The sequence below is a fragment of the Panulirus ornatus genome, chromosome 33, assembly GCF_036320965.1.
Source record: "Panulirus ornatus isolate Po-2019 chromosome 33, ASM3632096v1, whole genome shotgun sequence".
Classification (NCBI taxonomy): domain Eukaryota; kingdom Metazoa; phylum Arthropoda; class Malacostraca; order Decapoda; family Palinuridae; genus Panulirus; species Panulirus ornatus.
In genome coordinates, this window is record NC_092256.1 from 14,582,104 (window position 1) to 14,606,754 (window position 24,651).

Sequence of the window (24,651 nt, forward strand, 5' to 3'; positions counted from 1 at the left end):
TAAGCTGCTCTTATATAAACAGTCGAACAAAAATAAGCTGATGAGTATATTGTGATCCTGTCTACCAACGACTGTGTGCGTGGATATTTCTATGGATATCTACCGAGTAGCTATAGATACTCTACTTTTTTTTTTCCAAAAGAAGGAACAGAGAAGGGGGCCAGGTGAGGATATTCTCTCTAAGGCCCAGTCCTCTGTTCTTAACGCTACCTCGCTAATGCGGGAAATGGCGAATAGTATGAAAGAAAGAAAAGATATATATATATATATATATATATATATATATATATATATATATATATATATATGTATATATATGTATATATATATATAGTTTTAACTATATTATGTAATGTGATAGAAAATTAAATGTTCATCAACAGAGTTTGTCATATACAGGATTTAATAAAAAAAGTTCTATATTTAGTGAATATGCGTTTACTAATACAACGATATAATTGTTCCCCCCACACACTGAATAACCGACACATTCATCGCATTTTTAGCTGTTAAAAATATGTTTATATTAATTCGTGAGATTTTTCTAATTCTATCACTTTTTTCAAAAATAAAAGTACTTCTTTTGTCCTATAGTTTTACGCATAAGGATATAATTGATGGGAGTTAATGAGTCGATCTGGTGACAATGGTGAAGGGAAACAGCTTTTTTTCTAATGAGCCTATCGTTAATTCCTCATTCCTAGTGACAATCTCTCTCTCTCTCTCTCTCTCTCTCTCTCTCTCTCTCTCTCTCTCACTGTGTAGTATATACACGTACAATGACTTTGGTCTTGCATGTATAAACACACACCCCCCGACACACACATCCACAGCCATCCTAAGCCAGGTATGACCATTCAACAATTAACCCCTATGGGACGATGAACAGCGAAGATTATGGTCAGCGATGTACATCAGTATACTACAGAAAGGCTCGTGTGTGTGTGTGTGTGTGTGAGCAAATTTCCCTTCAGTACTCTCGAGCAAAGTCTGTTATGAGTGGTATGACTGTCAAACCGTTGGTCGTGTTGCCAGGTAATCATATAACCAATATTATTAATAAACCCATGAAACGTCCATGTCTAAAACATACCCAACTTGCTTCATATTATTTTGATGCGGTTTGAAATAAGACATCTTGTCATGTTTAGAGTGACCATGATTATCTCCAACCATAATATGACTAATTCATGAGATATTTAAAGACATTTATTTACAAACAAATTCCCTCAATATGGCAGTGACCGCAGACTATACTCGAACTAGCCAAACACCGGAGTTTTTTTTCCAGTATTTGAATATGTACAGTAAATATGGAATCTTTTTTTATTCTTTGATAGTGCCAAGATCACGAGTAGTCTACATACATTATGGGGTTTTAGAAATGCATTAAAGTCTTGGGTATGAAAGGAGATCGTAGCATATTTATATAACACTTCATAAAACGAGTTTGATATAATCACTTTAGTACACCGTGGGCTTATTACATTTTCCAGGCTGTATAAACATGACGTATCATAATGGGCTATTGCTCCAAGGGTTTTTTAAACCGGCTTTCTGATTGGAAGCAGCACGACTCTCTGGTCACGTGACATACCCGGAATATAAATACCCAAGACGCACCGTCATCGACGGAGACACCCTAGGAACGCTGGATGGTCCACGTCACTCATCGCGACTGGCCACGCTGCTGTTGGCGTCCTACTCCCTCTGCTTATGTTGTCCCTGTAGGCATCCAGACTACATTGGACCGCATCCAGTGCATAGTGGCGTCTACAGCCTTTACTGTCTCGTCTTCAACCCCAAGAAATGACTAGAGGCTGACCGACGCACTGTGTAAACAGCCCCGGTCTTAAACTTGCAGCGCTTCGATGCCTCCTCAATCAAGCTGGGTTTTCTATAATGGAAAATTGTAAGTACGGGGAACTGCAGTATTAGTGTGGTCCTACAGGGAATTTACAGTTTTAGCTAGGCTAGGTTCATATTGCGTAGCACCTGAGCTCGCTTTGGCTCTTTTAACATGCCGATACGCTAGCAGGGAAGTGGTTTTGTTTTATCACCCACGAGTGTTTTGCTTGCACCTAACCTAGTCGTGCGGATACTATTTAGCTGGTGAATTCATATACCATAGCAGCTAGAGATTTCGTTAATGATTAATTTTAGTGATTAGATGTACTCGTTAGCCTAGGGTTTATGAAGTGTTAGCTAGTTAGCGTAGGATTTATGAAGTGTTCGCGAGTGAAAAGTCATACTTTTTAAGCTTATTAGGAATGAAGTATTTGCAAGTGATAGCCGTACTCAAGTGTTGGCTGGCGTAAAAGGTTTCTGTTAGGCCCTTGGTTAAGTACTTTCTATGTGTTCCTCGGTTGTACTCATCCTAGCACCCTGGGGAAGTGTTCAATAGCAATTAGTTCTACGCTTTAACCACGCACTTGTGAAATGTTTGTTAGTGATTAGGTGTATATTTGTTATTGATTAGTTGTAATATTTTTCTAGCACCACTGGTGTTAAGTGTTTGCAAGAAATGCTAGTAATTAGCGGTACTCTTTTAGCTAGCACGCATGAAGCGTTCCCTAATGTATTTTTAGCCTAGCATTTTAGCCAAGTGTTCTGTGTATAATATATATATATATATATATATATATATATATATATATATATATATATATATATATATATATTTAGTGCTACCATAATATAAGTTGCCTTTGTGTAGACTGATTTAAGAGCCATATGCTCTTTTTGAATCGCCCAGTAGCGATACCAGTGGGCGATCATGTTAATTTCTTGACTAGCTACGTATTTTTTATAACTCGTTTATGGGTGGTTACCCAGTGTGATTCTTAGATTAGCTACTTCTTGAGTATATTTTATTTTCCCAAATTATATGAACAAGTGAACGTATTAGTTTATCTTGATACTGTAATTGATAGATCGCATTGTTTTGACCGGGTTTTGTCCCGAGAGCCTGATCTACTTAGACCATTATTATTGTTATTAAAGTACCTCTTACATAGCTTCTTTCACATCTACCTTGAACTATATATTTTGAATACCATCAAGAGCAAATTATAAACCAAGACCGACTTGCATTTAGCCAGGTATATTTAGATTACCATATTTAGGTTGTCATGTATGTTTACGCATTTGCAAACTAAGGATCATTTAAATTTACTCGTATCCGAAGGAATGAGATCCTACCTTCATTACACTTTAGAAACAGGATTTGCCATTTGTGAAGAGAGAACTTAGGTATAGCTTGTAAATGTGATGTTATCTCCTAATCTCTAGCTATTGTTGAACCAATATGAGTAGTGTGGGTCGCAGCTCGCTGTATTTGCCCATCTACCAACGAAGGGCAAAAGTTTCTAACACGTGTGCATTACGAGTTCTGGGGTAATTCTAGAGTAATTTTTTTTTTTTTTTTTAAATTGCTAAGATTTGTAATTGGATAAACCTCATCTATATGAAAGGTGTAGTCGACTTCTTTCGCTGTGTTATGCCTTCTATATGGGGTAGATTGTACCAATCTTTTTTTCGTGGTTTTCAACATATTCAGTTCACGGGGAAAGCACAGTTCTTTACTATATTTTAAAGCCCATACAGGTGTAATTTTTTTTGTGCTGAATGACAAACCTTTATGCCATCTAGGCCTTCAGAATTGTATTGTTAAAGTATTACGCTCCTCAATTTCTTTGTGGTTGCTAAGTTTTTTTTTTCATATGACATTAAAGAACTAATTAAAAACTGGCTTTCCCTTCGAGTGACGAACAAAGCGAGCTTTGTAAACGTGTCGTCCATTTTTCCATATATTTGGCTATTTGCGGGGCTGCAGTTATTTACTGAAACGTTACCATGGGTAGATTTGATCTTTTTCTCTCCAATCATTTGGGGTTATGAAAACATGAGTACTGTAAAAAGGAGTTACTTGCATTTGTATGAGATTTGTGGGTATAGATATTAGGTAGATTAATCATTTCCGTCAGCGTAAGAAGCCACATGAAGGCGTTAGGGTTTTTCAGCAGCTGATTATTACATAGGCTACCTTAATGGCCATGATGGGCGTGAAGCATGAATAACCAAAAGTGGTGGAAAGTGACCCAATTATTCATAGACAAGTTCATATTGTAAAGAACTGGTAGAAAGTGACCTAGTTATACAAAGATAACTCTTATTGCAATACTTGATTGTTTAATACGAATGGTTCTTTATAATCACCTAAACTGTAAACTTGTGGAAAACTTGAAAAAACTAAATGAACTGTGGAGATTTTTCTCAATTTTCTAAGGTTATGGAAAGACAATTGAGTCAAAACTAAGGAAAACAGTTAAGTGACATTTTCCTTTCCATATATCTTTTGATACTTGATTTTCAGACATTTGCCAAAGATACTACAGAAAAAAAAAATAGTATACAACACGGTGTAGACGTTGGTTAAAGATTCTTTGAGCAATTCACAATGAATCTACCTAATTGAAGTAATTTTTTTTTTTTCCAGGTAAACAAAGCGTGGTTTGATGTCTTCCTGATACGGAAAACTTCACTGCAGATGAAAGGTAATGTGATATATTCTAAAGAAAATTGCAACTAATTACATGCACGTGTTAATAGTATTAGAAATGTTAGTAAACTAATATATGGAAGAAGTTTTAATAAACGTTCAGTACAGTACACCTGAATGAATATGTAATGTAGAAAATATTAATGGTTGGTATGAACTAATTTGATTTTTTTAGATTATTTTCCGAGAGCCATGAAGTTAATAATAGGTATCGATATACTAGTGATATAAAGATCCCATTTATAATTGGACTGGGATATATTAACCGTACCGGGCTGGAAAATACTTTTTTTAGCTTGCTATGAAAAAAATATCCCTCGCGAGGTCGGTTATTGGGCTAATAATCTCTCTAATCTTCCCAGCGAAAGGAAAGTCTTTGTGCCACTTTTTTAACGTTGTCGACGTTGTAATGGTATACTTGACGAAAATGACGTAGAGGTATTAAGACGGTAAGACTGTAATATATGTATATATATCAACTGATATGTCTTTTCATGTCTACGCGTGCGGTATGTGTGTGGACGTGCATGTAGGTGGGTTGGGCCATTCTTTCGTCTGTTTCCTTGCGCTACCTGCTAACGCGGAAGACAGCGACGAAGTATGATACACACACACACACACACACACACACATTTTATAAATAACCTTGTTCCTTTCATCATTATTAGGCTCTCGCAGCACTCGACCCGTCCGCTGATCGGGACAGTAGTTCATAAAGGTGAGTAACGTGTGTGTGAATCAGTGTGGAGACAACATGGCAGTCGAGTAATAAGTGTGTTTTCTTAATAGTAGTTGCACTGTGGTTAACAAGGGTCTCAGGGGCTATTTACAACTGCTTTTTGTCGTGTTGCACGGATGGATGATGTCCAGAGTGCACACTGGAGTGTGTGGCTCGTATTCGTCCACGGAGTGCTATGTCAGATGGTTTATCTGGTGGACTGAAGTAAGTTTAAGATGTTGGAAGGTCAGTTATGTGATGCTCGTCGGTTTAGCTCGTACTTTCTAGTTTTTGTCAAACTAAGCCCCTTGCACCGAGATTTGATCCCTCGCTCGTAAAACAGGTCGTCTAGGCTTATATAGAGAGACCTTCAGTCCCTCCATCCAATTTAATTTGCTGTATCTAGACTTGGCTTCTACATGACTAACATTCACGATAAAGCATGAACAGCTTTACATCTTCCAATCATTACAAGCCGTTTCAAACTATATCTAAAGATAACAGATTGTTCCTTCTCGGTATCTTTTATCTTGGCTAGATTAACTGTATTACATACTGATAATACTTAATGTACCCGTTTCATTCGAACTCTTAATTATTGTTTTCAAATTAGATTGATTACACAATAAACATTTTGTACATAAAGTTCTCTTTTCACTGAACCCAGCCGACCGATCCCAATAACTAACTCCACTTTTCTCCCAGAAGTACGTTTTGTTGTATCGTGCGTGTGTTTCCTGTCTCTTGCTACTTCCCCATGCCACTTCTGGAGGACTTGCGTAATCACAGGACACGCGTGCTTGGTGGAAGTCTTACCCCAACCGGGAAAAGTCGTTGGGAGAAGGTGAAGCGGGATAGGAGGTATTGTTAGATGAGAGGCAGGGTGGCATTACTGTGGAAGGTTACAAGATCGATAATGCCTTCTTTTATGATTCTCTTCCCCCCCCCCCCTTAAGGTTTTTTTTTTTTTAGATTATCTTTTATCCTTTCACTTTAAAGATCGGTCTTCTTCGTCGGGTTAGGAAGGGAGCGGATTTTTTTTTTTCATGATTGAGAGATGTTGTCTAGGTTCACTTCATTTCTAGAGAGAACCTGTTATTATCTTTGGTCATCTCGTATATTACTACTGAACATTGTCTTGTCTCGTTTCATATAACGCCTAATTTTTTTGTCATTCCTTATCCGTCCTATGTTTGCCCTTGTCATCACACTCATTCTTATCTGTTGGATATCATATCGTGTTCAACACCTTACCAGATGTAGAATTGATAGGTCGAGCCAGTCCATAGACGCATTACAAATATAAATGAAGAAAAATATAGACTAAGCTTTGAGCTACAGCAGATCCCTGACATTCACGCTGGGCTGTTTCTCTACCAAACAAACCCCAAAAAACACTGATGAAACTTTATCTAGGACACCAGGACAACATATACCAAAGTTGCCGAACTTTTCATCGTCTTGCACATTCCCGCAGCGTTGTCTCAACGAGACTAACGGTTACAGAGCTGGTTCAAGTACAAACCAGCAGCGTGTATCAAGATGTAGTAGCATGCGCATCAAGATGTGTGGGGGATCTATACTTATCTATACATCTTTGAGTGGGTGGTGCTCAGACGGGGAGGCCAGTGTGTGTGGAACCCGGGTAACTACGTGTGGTAGCGGTTAGACGCTGTAGTTTTACTTAATGCTTCTCGATTGTTTGTTTTTGATTTGATTTATGCTCTATACATACACATAACCAGCAGTAATTAGTAAAGTAAAATTATAAGGAAGTGTTGTATGTGAAATGGGAGTTCCAGAAAACATGCATGTAAGTGATTTATGCAACCCGCGATTAGAGGTGCAAATTATCAATCGATGACGTTCGTGCACATTGTTTTTTGTGAAAAATTGTCTCCGAATTTTTTTTTCTTCCCATCGCTATCCTGTTCTTGCGGGAAATGGCTTAGTGTGAAAGAAATGTAAGATTTGGATATCAAAACACCATGTACAGATTGTGTACTCGTTTTCCGTGACAAAGAATGAATGTTAAATTTTGAAGCCAGACGTGAATGTTGAATTCTGAAGCCTGACTTCAAAGAAACAAACCATCCTTCAGTCTTTGACTTCTCTCCCATGTGGGATCTAACGGTGATTTGATGACGAGAAACTCGTGAAAAAAGACATGGTGAAAAAATGTTTTGAGCAGAGGGGGAAAAAGCTGCTGTCCCTGGACCTATCTCTCTCTCTCTCATAAAAGATTCTTGGTAATACCCAGGTCCTTTTTAAAGGCTCGTGTAACCCAAGTACGCAGGGAGATGTAGACATGTTTTGAGACATTCTTTGATGAGACTGTACTCCCAGTGATACAGCCTCGTCGAAGATGACTTTTTTCTTTTTACTCTGTGTAACCTCGATCAAACGGTCCAGTAACACACACACACACACACACACATATATATATATATATATATATATATATATATATATATATATATATATAATGCACATAGATAAGATATTGACATATTAAGATTCTTGGATTAAGGCCTTAAATTTGATTTCATCTTGGCATGGCATAACATTTTCTGCAATCTTGGTGAAATCCAATTAGGTCTGGCAGAAGCTTTATCTCCGCTCCTCTCACCAGCTGAGGAGATCTTAAGACACCTGATCTCCCTTTACTTCTATTTCTGCTCGTACCTTCCATTCTCCCCGCGCCCTGCCATTCCCCTGTCTTTCTCACCATGTTATACTGCTCATAGTTTCACCCCCTTTATAAACGACTCTTGTATGTTACCTTCATCACTTCCGCTCCTCTTCTTTCGAGCTATTGTATTCCTCCATTATTTTCAATTCCTCCCCTCTCATACTTTTCGTACCTTCACTGTCAATTCGTTCCGCTTTCTCTCTCTCTCTCTCCATCCCTCGCTGCTTTCCTCCACTCATGTCACTCCGAGCCTTTTTTTTTTTTTTTTTTTCTTTTAACCTCTCACCCTCCGCAGTGTTGAAACGTAAACTTAGCATTATTTACTAGCGAATTCACGAGTGTTCTGTCAAGGAGAATACTTGGCACGGTGTATACATTATATATGCGTGGGTGGGCGAAGGAGATTAAGTAAACGAAAGCCGTGGGAAGCGAGATGGAGTGAGAGGGAATCCCCTTTTTGCCCACATTTTTTTTTTTGTCACCTTCTCTAGAATTTTCCTCCCAATAATCTGAGTCATATCGTCTTGTGGTCTAATTAAAGTCCTCGGCAGAGGTGCCCTCCAGCAGTCTGTATACCCCCACGTAATCCAACATGAGACGTGTATGCAGGACCCGTCCACGTCAGTTTATTCTGTGAGCGATGGCTCCTAAGGGACCAGCCTAAGAGAGTTGACGCCTACAGCCATCCAGGGGAAAGTAGATACAGAGGTAGTCAAAGAATAAACAAATGTAGATAAACGCAATTTAGACATGCGGATATACAAATGTATGACATGTCAGAAAGTGCATAAAACCTGAAACGGTGAATTGCGCGAATACGATGAAAGACAATTATATTTAAAAAGAAAAATAAAATGCCGGAAACCTCGTACATGAGAACTGTGCTGCAAAAGGAAACTGGTGTTCGGCTTCGGGGGAAAATGAAATGAAGATCGACTTTCGTGACGGGAAATCCCTCCCAAATATTTCCCTAGTATTGAGTCAGTATTACCAATAAATCTTCAAACGAACAAGATATAGAATTTTTCTACGAATACGACATGTAATGTCTTTTTTTTTTAAAGGAAAAGTTTTGTCAATGTTAGTTGATAAAAATCATTTCAAGTTTTGAAAGGGAAGGTTCATAGATTTTCTTGCATATGGAACAATACTTTTTGTGTGTATATATATGCTTAGGTTTCCAAAAAATCTGATGTGTGGAGATTGTTTCTTGTCCTTTAAGACCTTGAAATATACGAACAATGAGTTAGTTCAAACGAAAATGTACCAATAACTTTCTTGTTCTTTGGTATATTCTTCTGTAAACAGCAGATTAACAAATATGGAAGATCCACCGAGAGTTTGAATGAAGAGGGATATGAAGACATGATTAATGAAACTAGGCCACCATAAAATATAGCAAAATCGTACTTGCACCTTAAAAATATATGAATACTGACGAAGTTAGTGAATCTTTTTTGAAGTTGGTGAGAATTTTTTTCTGGTAAATGTTTACAGTCATTAGAAATGATCATGGACATTTTGTTCTCCTTTTATCTTGCTCTTATCCTACACCTTCAAAATGATCTTATCCTATACCTTCAAAATTTCAATGATTCTTACTGATATGCTGAGATCCCTACAATTTTTTTTACTATTTTCCAAACTTATTCGTAAAGTTTCACGTATGTAATTCATCCACAGAGGGTTTGATATACTTCTTTGTAAGCTTGTCATGGTAAGCGCGTTTTGAATGGAGGGAGTTCAGATGAGGCCAAGGAAGTATCCGCCTTGCGAGTATGAGTAAACTAGTCTATACAAGTTCAAAACTTCGCAGCATCAACAGTGAGGTGTGGGAGTGAAGATCCTTATATTCCCTTGGAACGTATTGCTGGGCGATTGGATTTTTCCCTGAGCACATAGTTGTTTGGATTACATTTCTTTGATGTTTCCATTGTCTGTAAAAATATAGACGATGGAGACAGTAGAAACAATACTGAGAGACAGTCTGTAAGAGGAAACGATTGAGGCACAATAAAAGATGTATATGAAAGTATGAAATTGTTGTAACATTGCATTTGGAACAATGTATTTGTGACCAGACGAAGATTTTTGAAGGAGTGCGTTACCCCGGGGAATCTTTGGATAGTAATGGGTCAAATTCCTGGAAACTGAAATGAGTGTGTTGGCCTGAAATAGGTTTAAGTTGAAAACGGGAAGGATTTCCTATTAGTAGAACTTCGGTAAATTTGTTAGTGGGGATAGTGAAGAGAGTGATATTGTGGTGGTGGTCTTGATCGTATGTGGTGGTGGTGCACGTTGGTGATTGTGATGGTGTTGGTGATGCACGTTGGTGATTGTGGTGGTGATGGCACAGAGGGTGATGGTGATCGTATCTGGTGGTGGTGGCATAGAGGGTGATGGTGATCGTATTGGTAATGTTGGAGCTGGTGGTTGTGGCGGTGATGTTGACGGTGGCGATCAAGATGGTGTGCTGGAAGTGTTAGATTTGGGGATGGTAGTAGATGGCGGGTGGGGTGGTTAAAGCCTGTTATGATGTTGGTGGTGGTGATGATGAACAAGATTGTGGTAATGGTGGTGATTTGTTGATAGTGATGGTAGTGAGTGAGTTTTGGTGTAGAAAGTATTGGTAATGATGGTGGTTGTCTTTGTATAGTAGTAGTAATAGTATTTGTGTAATGATGCAGATGATTTCAGATTTTTAATCAAAATATTTTTTTTCGTTCTGACCGTTGCGATCACGGACGGAAAATCTGATTATTTTTCAATTTCTTTTTTCATCTCGACGCAACTTTGGTGATGAAACAGTTACCCCAGTCCACCGTAACCCCACCTGGCCCCTGGCAAATATGAGTGGCCAACGGAGTGTGCAAATAGCTGGGCTTTTCATAGGCGTTCGGTGACCGTAGGGGTTCCAATTACACCATGCACCGCACTCCATGATTCTTGCGCTTGATATCACATGACACGACCCCAAAAATCGGCGTGGAGTTTCATGGAAAAGGTTTATATGAATATGGTTGCAGTGCAAGGGATACTGTGTGTGTGTGGTTGTGGGTGGGTGTGTGTGTGTGTGGGTGGATGTGTGTGTATGTGGGGAGTATGCATGTTTGTGTGTGTGTGTGTGGGTGGATGTATGTGTATGTGGGGAGTGTGCATGTTTGTGTGTGTGTGTGTGGGTGGATGTGTGTGTATGTGGGGAGTATGCATGTTTGTGTGTGTTTGTCGTTTCCTTATCGAGAACAGCAGTGATATACGTGAAGGAATTTGGTAGTTTGGAGGACTTTAGGTTCCACACTATCGCGTGTCAAGGGTTGTTTCAGTATTATATGTATACATTCGGCTGCAGTTGTGCCGAACAGTCTTGTCGAATTGCGGAGGAGGGGGTTGGGGTGGGAGAGGCCATTTCAAGGGAGTTCAAGTCTTTGTATGCGATGCGTATGTCATTCAGAGCATAGGGTAGTGAGCAGATGTTTCAAGATGGGCTGTATATTCTTTTTGACTCTTTTGTTTATTGGTGGGGGATGGATTGTGGCTAATGTTCGAGTGGTGTTTCATGAGTTTCTTCCTGAGATGGGATGATTTCAAGTTTGTGTTAGTAGTAGTTCACGTTTGGGGTGTTGATTGTTGCCAGAGGTGTAGATATGTTTTATTCCAGTTTTTTCTGGTTGTCTTTTTGGTCCATAATGTTTACAAAGTGTCGTCTTGCTGTTTTCGTGTCTGTGATTGGGTTAGTGATGATGATTTTTAGGATTTACATTTGTTCATTGATCTCTGTTAAGGGTGACTGGCTTAATCTAAATTTGCTTTGCCTTATGAAGCGTACAACCTACTGGGAGTAGTTTGGGGTTAGATTCCTATCTTTGCTATCATGTTCTTGTGGTTAGTGGTTCATGCTTGCTTGATAAAAGGCTAGATAACATTGTCTGGGAAAGGAGATTATCAAAGATAAAGGTATGATACTTTTATTTTTCTTTGCTGTAAATGTTGACCAGTTTGCTTTCCAATATATATATATATATATATATATATATATATATATATATATATATATATATATAATTTTTTTTTTTTTTTTAGATGAGTGAGGGAAGGGAAAGTGGTATTGGAATATGTGTTCTCAAAGGCGTGTCCATGTTGCCTGCGCCAGGTCGTCCTTGAGTGTAGTGTTACTGTGGGGAAAGGGTGTGTCTCGTGCTGTAGGCAGCTGGGTGTGGTGGGGCTGGGAGTCCTGTTGGCTGGTTGCGTAGCTCGAGGATGTTGAAAGAATGCAGTCGCTTAATTATTGAGTGTTACACCTTGCGCGTGAGTGTTGTTAAGCCATGCAAGGGTGAAGGGTGATGGTTGCTTTGGTCAGGATTTGTAGGTAGGAGAGTGGCTCTGGGAAAGCAGGTATGTAGGCGTTAATCATGTCGTAGCTAAAGTTGAATTGGATTGGATTGTGTTTTAAGTGTGTCTTCAGAGTTTTTATGATCCGTTTTGCGCATCGAGAGGATTTGACGAGTGCTCCTCTTCGTCTTGTTGTGTGTGTTTGTGTGGAGGAAATTCAACACTAACTCTTTGCAGTTGGAAAATTACGGCTGGGTTTAGTTGACAAATTTTTTACATGTTTTGCACATTTCATATAACCATACATTCAGCTATACCTACACGTAAGGCTGGGATACAGTGCACAATTTGTATGACAGTGTATGTCATGATACGTATTGGTAAAAAGTATTTGGTATTATTACAGGAACTTTGGTTTAGGGATTATCTTTCCCGTGATTAAAAAAAAAAAGTGCGAAAAACGCTTGCTCGTAAATTAGTAAGATGTAAATGATCCTGAATGTATTTTCTGACGCAAGCGAAGTGACATGATCCTTTCAGTGATATTCGACGCTGAAGCAAAGTTTAAGCAACCTTTGCTTCGTTGACGTCATGTGCATCGTACAGTATGAATAAGATAGTATTTGAAACGCTGATCGTAACACTGGCGTACTCTAGCAGGAGTGGAACCTAAGTCTTGAGTCTTGAGCATAATACCCAAAGGCCGTGCCGTCGTTGTCGAGATCGTATGGTGGTGCTTAAGGGTCGTAGTGTCGTTATTCAGGGTCGTACCGTCGTGCTCAGGGGATATGACGGACATGTAAATAATATACCTTTAGGCTGATGGTTTATTGACTGTTCATTAAATTTGCAAGCTATCGTCCATTCAGCTTCGGTATTTAAACTTTGATAGTATTTAAAGTAAAAGTCCATGAACCAACACTTCTGAACAACGGGGTCAACTTTCGTAATTTGTCTGAAATGATATATAAACTCCCAAACCAATGTATATAAACCTGACGTGTTACAAAAGCGGGCATTCATATTTTTTTTCCAAGACGAAACACTATGGCAATGCCCCTTCAGTGCGAGGGTAAAACGCGATATTTTCGTGGACAGAGCGGGCCAGCGGTGCCCAGATTCGAGGGAGTCGATAGCTAGGTCTCCGCATCGACAAGACTACAAGAGGAATCCCGCTCCCTTTCCTGCCTGCCGGGCCTCGAACGTGGCGCGCCGCGCCACCCTGTACTTACGCTTCCTCCTAAAGCTGGAGTGGCAGAGAGAGAGAGAGAGAGAGAGAGAGAGAGAGAGAGAGAGAGAGAGAGAGAGAGAGAGAGAGAGCGCATAACGAATACCTACGGCGAAGTCATTGAAGGCACAGGCCATTCGGGTATGGCTCACCGCTTACCTCCTCGTTTGATGAGTGACGCTTGATTCGTCCCCACCGCCTCTCCTGTCCTCACCATATGCACGGCTTTGACAATGTTATTGTTTCTGAGGCCACTCCTGTGGTGTAGCTCTGGTCAAATCGGGGTTCACCTGGGACTGTCATCAACCATTTATATAATTTTCTTTTTATATATTTCTGCAGTCGCTTCGTGTATGTTTCATAATCCTCCAGGTACCTGGGTTCAATCAACGCTCCGGCTTCCTCGCAGGGCATTCGCGTAATTCTGTCTAGTCTTCTTTTTATTGTATGATTCTAGGAATTACACACAAAGATACTGTATCTTCCGCGCTCTGCTGCTTAAAGTTTAAAACATTCCTTTTTATATGTCTTCTGTGTATTCTTAAAACATTCCTTTTATATTTATTCTAGACTATATTTCCTGTTCATATCTGTGGCTTTAAGAGGTGTAAAGGCAACTTAAGTGATTTGATTAGGTTGATCATAGATCCCAGTTTGCTTTCCAGAATGCTTAAACCTGTAAAGCAAACGTGTCCTAAAATTCTGACTCGTAACAATAAAATAGGGAGTCAAATATCAGAAATCATAGGATTATAAATATAAATGTTTCTCATTGATCAGCGCAGTCTCGAATTTTCTTTTTTCTGTTCATTATGGAATTTTTGAGAAATAACAAGACCTTCAAATGTTTGAGGACGTTCTTTGATGTCTTTACCTTTTATATAAGTTACAAATCACTTTCGACCATATATATATATATATATATATATATATATATATATATATATATCGTATCTATTTCAAGTGAACAGGGATACTAGTGAACAGGGATACTTTTGAAAGGATCTAACGCCCAGCTTTAAAAGCTGGATATAACAAGTGACCGAGAATGTAGGTTCGTCCCTCTATCACCACCACACAGACAAACCTTTTCTTGTTACTTTCCCAAGTGTGTTTTGATGCGATTATTTCCTCTGAAAAGGATTATGATGACGTGGGAACCATAGCTTTTATTTCCATAAATGAGTTTTTTTTTTTCGTTAATGTCTCAAACGAGTTAGAAAGAAGAAAATATTTCTTGAAGGAAGAAAGATTTCCTCATTAGCACAAGTCATTAACATTTCCATTGTTGAAACAGCGAAGCCCTAAAAGGTAAGACAAAGGCAAACATCCCTTCCACGTTAGGGTAGGGAGGCGAGAGTGGGGAGGGGTCGAGGGTGGAGGGAGGAGGAACAGGGAGCAGGTGGAGGTAAGCTGGGAAGCAGGTCGACCCCTCAGGGTAGGCAGGAAGGTCATTTGATCTGATAGAGGAAGGATTTTTGCTTCGTTGTGACGATGGTTTTTCGGTCGTTACGTAGTGAACCTGGCACTCGCTGAATCGCTGAGGGATCCCTGGCACTCGCTGAATCACTGAGGGACCCCTGACACTCGCTGAATCACTGAATGTGGGGGACCCTGACACACTCTGAATCACTGAGGGACTTGACGCGCACTGAATCACTGAGGGACCTTAACACTGTCACTGAGGGACCTTAACACAGTCACTGGGGGACCCTGATACTCTCTGAATCATTGTGGGGACCTTGACACTCGTTGAATTACTGGGGACATTAACACTCGCTGAATCATTAGGGGACCTTGACCCTCGCTGAATCAGTGAAGGACATTGACACTCGCTGGATGACTGGGGAGGCGATTCCTGGCCTTGCCTGAACGAGTGGAGGACACTAGCAATAGCAAGGGACTCGCTGGATTACTGGGAAGGTGGGGTGTTCGCTCGTTCACATCGGGTCAGTGTGGAACTCTGGCACGCGAAGGATCAGTTCGTCCACTACATTTCAAACTGGACATTTGGTTATCATCTGCCTGCATATCATATTGGAAGGCGTACATATTAAGTGTACACACTTGAGATAGTTGACGGACATCCGTACATATCAAGTGTACACACTATGATGGTTGACGGACATCCTGACACGTAGATGAAAATGTTTTTTACGTTTCGGGAAGAAGCTGTCCATTAAATAGTAACAGAAATTTCTGTGATTTTGAAAAGATGTGGCTTGTTTTCTGAAGGAATTTCATCATGACGTTCTTAAAATATGGATATAATGTGTATATACCTCTCAACCCTTTTCTGAAAGAGTCCATTTGTTGTCACCCAGTTACACTTTTCCAGGGGACTGATTCTGCAGCTTCAAGGCTGCGCTACACTCTGTAGCAAGGACAAGATGGGCTCCTTTGAAGCGATAAATTCTCAGGAGTACTCATTGTCGTCAGCTGACGTTGATACAGCCTCGTCAAAGATGAATTTTCGCTCGCTGTGTTACCTCGATGAGGCGGAATCCGGCCCACCTAGTCATTAGCAAGCTGAGCCTAAATCTAGATAGATGAAGTGCGGGAAGGTAGACCCGTATTTCAGTATAACAGTCTGTCTGTCCAAGGCTTTGTGAAGTAGTGCGATAGATGATACCGTTAAGGTGGAACACGTTAGGGAGGGTCGAGTCCGCCGTGATAAGACTATTAGATTCACACTGGATCTTATCAAAGAAGGTTAAGGAGGATCAGAGTGTACGAAGTTCCTCGAGCGTTCCTCTTAGCGTGGATAGAACCCATGGGAAAGTTTAGCACCTGGGAAAAGAGAATTAGGGAGGATGGATTTCTCGCTTGTGTAAGCGTTTGGTCATTCATTTTTTATTTTAACCTCGTCTAAGACTTCATACAATTTTTACCTTTATTCCCTATTTGTGAAAGTCTCGTCGTAGATGATGGGTGTCGCTTAATATCCCATGATGTTTGTTTAGTGTCTTTACATTGCAGAATGCCCATCTGAACACCCAAGTTATCTACAAACTTGGGTGTGGATGAAATGACTCTTTTCGCCCTCTTCTCTTTCTTTGTCGTACTCGTTCATTCTCTGACTCGTTTCGAACATAGCTCCTCGTAGGAAAGGACTAGAGTTTTTCGTGTCAAGAATCTCTCGTCAAAATTTAGCATGTCTGGATTTTAAGAGTTGTGGAAAAGAAACCAGTTTTAAAGACAAAATGGAAATGCTTGAAACATCGTTACATGATCAAGATGAATATTCTATTGCTGTAATGTTCTGTAATTTCATAGCAGCACCACATAAAACAGTGCATATAATAGTCAACCTGTGTGTACAATTTGTATGTATATATATTTCGTGATGAATTCTTTCTGATGTTTATGAAAGAGAACTGAATCGTAGATATACAGAACGTTTTTGAGTGTATATACGTCTGTTTTGAAGATTACGCAGATATGGCTCCTTCCTCATCGCATACCTTCTAAGTCAAATAAGCTATATATATATATATATATATATATATATATATATATATATATATACACACACAGGAGTAGATAAGAACAATGTATAACGTGACCATTTCCAGTTTTTCAAAGCCTTTGACGTCTATTTCCGTGAGGGCTTGCCAATACTCCATCCGGTTGACATCCACTTTCAACTCTCTCCATTGATATGCTGGTCGTTGCTGTTCCCTCAGAGAAGCAGTCGAGGGGACTAGATTCGTTTTCATTTTTTTTCCCTCCAAGAGTATAACTTTGATCTTCTATTTTTCGTACTTTAGAACTTCATTCGTGAAGTCGATTATTGAAACTGACTTCGAAACTGTATATATCTAATAGTTTGGTATAATGAATTGTCTTAATTCCTTATCCTCAGAGTAATTGACGGCTTTTTGAGATGTAAACGACTTGGTGACAGTTTAGAGGTAAAATTACTTGGATTAAGAGCGTTAAGTTAGTCAAACATGTTCTGAAGTTTGCCTTGTCAGTACTTGAGTTCGGTCGTCGCTTCTCACGACAGATTTCCCAGTGATCTTGAATTATGACTTTTACTGTATATTCAGGTTATAAACTGTTCTTGTATTGAATGGATAGGTCACTTTTTTATGCGTACATTAAACAGTGGAGGATATATGTAGGTATGGTAAATCTACAGCACCGTCGGCGTGTCTGTTTTTGTGTAGATTTCTCTCTTTAATAACTTAAATAACCTAACCACACACACGCACACATTCGTATCATTTTCTTCCCAGGAAAGATTGTAGATGGAACAGATTCCTCTAGCTGGCTCCGTCATGCGTCATTGTCCTCAGACAGCGACAAGAGACGCTGATATAACTTGCCTCTTTTACGTTAATCGCCCGGAAAATTGCCTATTTCTCAAGGAGAGCATAATTTATTCAACCTCTCTCTCTCGCTCTCTCTTTTATTGGTAGCCTCCGGCCCCTCGAGAGAGGTGCTGGTGGCTCCTCCTCCTTGGTTTTGGGAATGTTGGCGACAACGGCGCATTGAGCCAGCACTACTACAGTGGCTTTCAAGTTCCCATCTCTGGGCCAGGTTGCGGCCCTATTTTTCTTTCCACACATACTCGTAGATACGTTTTTTTCTCAAATATATTGAAACCCGCAAGACTGTTAGGGGGGAAAATGGGGTAAATATCTAAAGAGCATTTATATAATTAACTTGTAATGGGTCGTTTGGGATCTCTTAACGAGGGAATTAGATATATATTAAACCATAGAAAATGGATTCGGAAAACCCTAAAAGGTTTAATTTTAAAGGAAACTGTTTTATGGTTTGGGCATCATGTTATGATGTGTTTCAGGAGTTGTTTACATTTCATTATTTTGGTGTTTGTCACAAAGACGATAGTTATAAATTCTGGACCATGTCGATGAAAGTTATTGACTTGCATCTTAAAGATTGTTTGCTCATGTTTTATCCGTTAATTCCTCTCTCTCTCGCTCTCTCAAACGTTTCCGCCCAAAATGGTCTTCGTGTAGAAAGGGAAGGAGAATTTATAAAGGAGGCGGAGAATGATTGACATTCAGTCAACGAATGCTAAACGTGATTTGTGATATCAAAGACTTTAATGTCACCAGATTAAGGACGAGTCATGATAGAGTTGAGGAAAAGGGTGAACATGGGCGTGCGTATATGAGTGTGTAATTACCTATTTGCAATGTAGGGGGAAGGGAGTTTTACACTCTTGGGGGCCCACGTCTCTTGAACATTCTTTGCTGCCGCACAGCTTTTCAAATTTGTGCGCTATCTGTTTTTACCACGTCTTCATTCAGTGATAGCTTGGAAATGCAGACATTTTTCACTTCAAGGTTGCAGATAAGATAGAAGTTCAGTTTAATCAAAGACCCTGATTAGCGGTTGGTAACACATTACCATACGATTAGAAGAAGATCCGAGGAGAGGCATGTTGATGAGTGTGTCAGAGGTACGATAGTTGTCGGAAGTACGATAATTCAAATGAAGACAGTGTAATGGATGCCGTACTGGACGACAAACATGCAGCAGTTGGTCGAGATGCAGTAATAGTGACTCCGGTCAAAGAAGAACTGTATTTAGTGATTATTATCATGAAAGGAAGTTATGATGATGATTGTAAATATCATGGTCTTCATAACAATGAGGCAAATGGTGTGAAAAAATTGATACACGTACAGTTGATAAAAGAACTGTCTGTAGATATATGGAACCAGTAATAGAAAATTTACCAAAGTTAAGATGACATATTGTTGTAATGAACAAGAATAACCATCACTAAGAACTCTAGCATTGTCTTAAGACTAAGAAATTCTGAAGTTAGGCTGGACTTGTGTGAATGAGGTGCGGCTCTGGCATCGAACTAACTTCCTCCTTCGATGAGAGGAACTTGGAGAGGTAGTAAGTGCAAGCGGTGCAGATTGGTTCAGGAGTTTCCTGCCAGATTGCTAAAGTGAAGTCTCGGATGAAGAGGCTTGAGGAAACGAGGGGAAACTGGGTAGAGCTATGCAGGGAGGGTTGCGATCGAACTCGCTCGATTTTGTACCTTGGGTAGTTATCTGTGTGTGCGCTAGATAGGAGAACCAAGGCCCTCAGATGCTTTAACTTCGTCGCTGAGATGCTGTTGGTAGAAGAGTCCCTCGTCCACCAGGGTTGTGAGGAGTCTTGGTAATGGAGAGAGTAAAGAGGTAGCATGGCAGCACTGCCAGTCAGGATCAGAATTATAGATATTTTTTGTGGTTTTTAAACCACTAAAATCTGTAACCTTAAAGGTTTGTAATGCGTCTCGATGGGTAATTTGACGTTTTGTGTGATGAACCGCCTTGAGCGCAACGATGTAATCTTTTCAGGAAGTTGGATAACGTCTTTGAAAACGAAGGTACGAATGACCATTGACCACGACGGGACGTTTCATGAGCCCGATGTTACGACCCTTGCGGTATAACAGTGGTTTTTGACTTCAGTCTTCCAGGTCTCCTTCGTCTTTCCTCTTGTCTTCTCGGTAAGGTCGTGGATCATCTTTTAAAGAACTAAATATTCCCCGGCACAAGTCTATTCATCACTCCCAATGTTCCTTTAGCATACCTGCTAACTTAGAGTTGATAGGTTTGTATAGAGTAGTGACGCTTGATTTGAAGTGTTATATCTCTCAGCCTTTCATGCAGCCGAGGTAGCCACTTGCCCTGTGTTCGAATCCGACCCTAAGTTTAAAACCTCTGGCCATCGACATATTTCTGATTACCCTTTTGGGCATTTTCATTAACTTTAATCTCTTCACCGTCCTCCTAGTCTGTGAACAATGAGCAGTGTCTTCACTAACCTCCAAACTTCTTTCGTTATCCTGATTAGTCTCTTTTATACCTAACATTTCCACAGTCTCCACTACCCAAAATCTCCTTAATGGTGACCCCAGTTCGTCCTGAATCTTTCATAGACTCTTGGTACCATTTTCGCTACCTCGATTAAATATCTCTCTACTCTGACAATCTCCTTAGTGTCCTAATAGTGTTTATATATCTAGAGTAATTAAACTATTCCCTAGAATCATTATCACCATCTCTAAGTGTCCTTAATACCCTACAATCTTCTCATCACAACCAAGGAGACCTAACCCGCTCTAAAGACCTTATCTCTCTCTCTCTCTCTCTCTCTCTCTCTCTCTCTCTCTCTCTCTCTCAGGGGTTTGTCGCTGTACCCCCAGATCCTCCTAAATACCCTTAGGGAACTCCCGAGAGAACTTCAGCTCGCTGGAGAGGAAAATTGGTCGTACATAATGGACGAACTAAGGTTAAGACTGCGCCCACGTCATTCAACCCTTGTGCCATCACAAGTGGAGAGCTGGTAACTCGAGTAGGGCTTGTTCTATTTAAGTGGGAAGATTCCTTTTTTTTTCCTAGAGGATGGTAATTTTTTTATTTGTAGGATTATTACTTTTTTGAGCTACTTTCTCTCAGTAGGTGGAAGGAGGGATTTCCGTTGGGAGGAAAGGACTCGAGCTATTTTACAGTTAGCTTTACTTTTACTTCTAAGCTAGCTTTACGTTTAGATCTAATTTTCACTTAGGATTATTATTTTTTGTAGCTTGTTTCTTTGCGTAGGTGAAAGGAGGGATTTCCATTGGGAGGAAAGGACTCTTTGAGAGATGTTTAAAGTTAGCTTTACGTTTACTTCCTTTAAGTTAACTTTAAGTAATCTTTACGTCTAATTCTTATCTTTACTTAAGGTATATACCCAAAGTATCATCACGTTCCCTTAGAATTGTGTAATTTATCTGTTTTAAGACCATAGTGCATTAAGGCATGCGCTTTCGATTTTAATGTCATTTCTAAAGAACCGTTTCTTTACACGGGAAGTGGGATGGTTTCTATCGAATTCCTCTTATCCCAGTGGAATCTTTATACTGTTGCGTCACTCAAGAGTGGGACGATGGTGGTGGTGGTGGAAAAAAATAATAAGGATCGTTTTGTTATTCATGGACTGCTCCCTCAAGCAACAAGATTACTTCACTCATGATTTTGATCATATTTTGTTGGAATATATATATATATATATATATATATATATATATATATATATATATATTTTTTTTTTTTTTTTTTTTTCTTTTTACATATTTCATTACGTTTGATCATTCATTTTTGTGCTTTTCGATGCCGATATATGTACGGGGTTTTTATATTTGTCTAGTTGATCTTCCCGATTTACCAGTAGACGATTTTATCGAAATATGGAATATTTTTTAAGTTAATCTTATTTGCTTCATGATTTTCTTTACATTAAGATCGTAACTTCTGATATATATTTTCTTGAAAGTTACCACTTATCTTCAGCGTTGCGTGATAGTAATTTCATAAAATTTGCTCAACTTCAGTAATGGTTACTAATTTGTATTTGAACGATCAGATCTATTTGTCGTATGTGTTTGCTCTGATTTTGTATCAGACTTTACATATTTTGTATATATATTTTTTTCTACTCAACACATTATCATTAGGGCATTTACTAAGCCCTTTTCACACTTCTCAGGACAAATTTCAACCTTGCATTTAACATTAATAGCCCGAAAGGCATGAATCGTGTACATCTGGGTCTTCTAACTCTTAAAGAAATTCATCTTCATTGCTCCAACATACTTTTTTTTTTCTCTTTGCTTTGCATCGGCCACCCCAACGCTAGAATTCCAGATTTCCTTTTCTCTCTCTGTCTCTCTCTCTCTCTCTCTCTCTCTCTCTCTCTCACTAGAGGCGGCGGGTAGCCACTGGTACTATATTACCAGTACTACACACACGCACAGGTATTCAAAGATACCCCAAATCCGCACGTGGAACAGCTAACTGGAGACCAGACTAACAAGACGACATGGGGCTATATTCGGCAAAATGCTCTGAACACTTCAGAAATACAAGGGATCTTGATATCACTAAAGCTCTCCTTATGATTCGGGACAAGCGACCTACACAATTCGCCTACACAACACCGGACAAGATCGTTTGACTACGTTTCTCCAGCGTTTGACCAAAGACGAAGTCCCTGTCAAACTGATTGGAATTTTCTACCGGTCACGTTTTCTTACACTATTACTTTTGCTGCCACCTCTGTAGCTTAAAATCCGTTCACTTCTCGGAAATTAACACCACCGTGGTCTTTTGCGCAAACCTTAAGATATGTAAAGTAGAATATCCTTTCACTCGAAGATTTCTCGGGCATTTTCTCCATTTGTATATAAATGTTTCAAGTCTTGTTTCAATAAATGTTCGGTCTTTTCCATTTTGACTGTATATAGATATATATCCAAGTTTCCATTCCTATTTGGAACAGCGTCGGAGAGAGAGGGTTCCCCTGAAGTACAATTTTGTGCCCCTAACTTTCCATTTGACTCTCCAAGACTTTTTTACCCCTTCCCTGGGTGGGAAGACGAGCCTCTAGCAAAGTTATAGGCTCTCAGAATAGCATCCAACCACCAACATAAAAAGAGAAGGACATAAAACGGAGGAAAACTAAGTCAAGACGCCGTACGCGTTGAAAAATGTAGGACGGTACAACTAATTCTGCAGTCAGCCAGCCTGTACTAAATTTGTAGTTGTTCATTTTATCCAAAGGTGCGACGATTGTCATTTTTGCGTCGCTATATGACGATTATAGATGATGGGTAGAGATACCTACGCCTATCCTACCTCCATGTTATACGCTCGATAGATAATAGCACTTAGTGGGAAGTTCTTCGCCGAGACTGTTCTTCTCTTGAACAGACGAGGATACAGCCTCGTCTAAGGTGACTTTGACTTATAACCACAGGCAGGCGGAGTCTGTGTAAGCAGGCTAAACATTTTCTTTAATACACCGTTTTTTAAAAGACCAGTGCATATTTAACACCAACTTGCTTCTGCCTTTTTTTTTTTTCCTACAGAACGTTTTGCTTCATCAGATAAAGCGAGGATTAAATGTCTTGCGTTGATTTTCACTTTATTCTTGAAATACACTAGAGGTATCGATCACACGAACAGTCGAAGATCACAATATGAAGAACAAAGGTTTTATATATATATATATATATATATATATATATATATATATATATATATATATATATATATATATATATTTGATTTAATTGCGGGTTATTGAGTTTACTGCTGCCAGGTGGTGGTAAAAATATCCAGAGAAAATACGTGTAGCAGTAAACAGGGCGCTGTGGAAGGGGGAGGGAGTGAAGCTATCTTGATACAAACATGACTGTTAAGGATGATATACAGTCCATTGATTAATGTTCATGTTTGCCGTGGTGGGGTAGTGGGGCACTTCTTAATGTGCTCGGATGGGCTCTATGATGCGGCTGTGATGGTGTGCTTCATCTTAGGGACAAGAGATTCCAGGTGGCAGGAGGTGACGGTGTCGCAAGATGGTGAAATTGCTTGGCACTAGCCTATCGGTTGAAGTTCAGGTTGTGTGCGTGCAGAGCACTCGCTCCTTGTATTTACTGTATTACATTAATCTCTCGCAACACATTGCTCATCAGTCTCTAGCTGGCCTTGTTCCTTAGATCGTCTGTCTGTACCTTCCATCATTCATTTCTCCTTCGTGTTCCATCATCATTCTATCACTTTCCATCGTTTATTCGTTTCCCTCTCATTCCATCGGTGCCTAGTCTCGTTCCTCTTTTCGGGCACTTTTCTCACAGCTCCCGTCCTTTTTATCAGCCTCGCCAACCAGGGGATGGCTTCTTTTTTTTATTTTTGCCTCGGAGACGTGGGTCTGGATGGGCTCCCCTGGGGAGTGGGGTGGAGGGGCAAGGAGAGTTGAAAAGGACGCCTTAGGAAGCCGCGGTGATGTGGCAGTGCGCAGGTGTGGCTGGGACGTGAAGTGGAGAGAGAGAGAGAGAGAGAGAGAGAGAGAGAGACTGTCTGGCGTCTGTTGCGTTAATGGAAGACACATCTGGAAGATGTTATAATTTGACGTTATGGCGAGGGAGCGTTTGTAATTAGGACATGAAGAGAATTTAAAGCGACAAGGAGCGAGAGAATTTTGGATAATAGTCATTAAGAAGAGATAGATATGGCTGATGACATTTTTGAAATTGGGTAGAATTGGACTTGAAGCGTTATAGGAAAGGAAACGAGATAGTTATGTTTGAAACAAAA

At 39.7% G+C, this 24,651-nt stretch overlaps 1 long non-coding RNA gene across 2 annotated transcripts in view; it reads left to right on the plus strand.

Moving 5' to 3' along the window:
• Positions 1-1,649: 1,649 nt before the first annotated feature.
• LOC139759683 (uncharacterized) overlaps positions 1,650-24,651 on the plus strand; it is a 78,940-nt gene continuing 55,938 nt past the window's right edge. For both annotated transcript variants that reach the window (XR_011715128.1, XR_011715129.1), the window contains exons 1-2: positions 1,650-1,912; positions 4,499-4,556. This is a non-coding gene — a long non-coding RNA (uncharacterized lncRNA). The remainder of the gene's footprint in view (positions 1,913-4,498; positions 4,557-24,651) is intronic.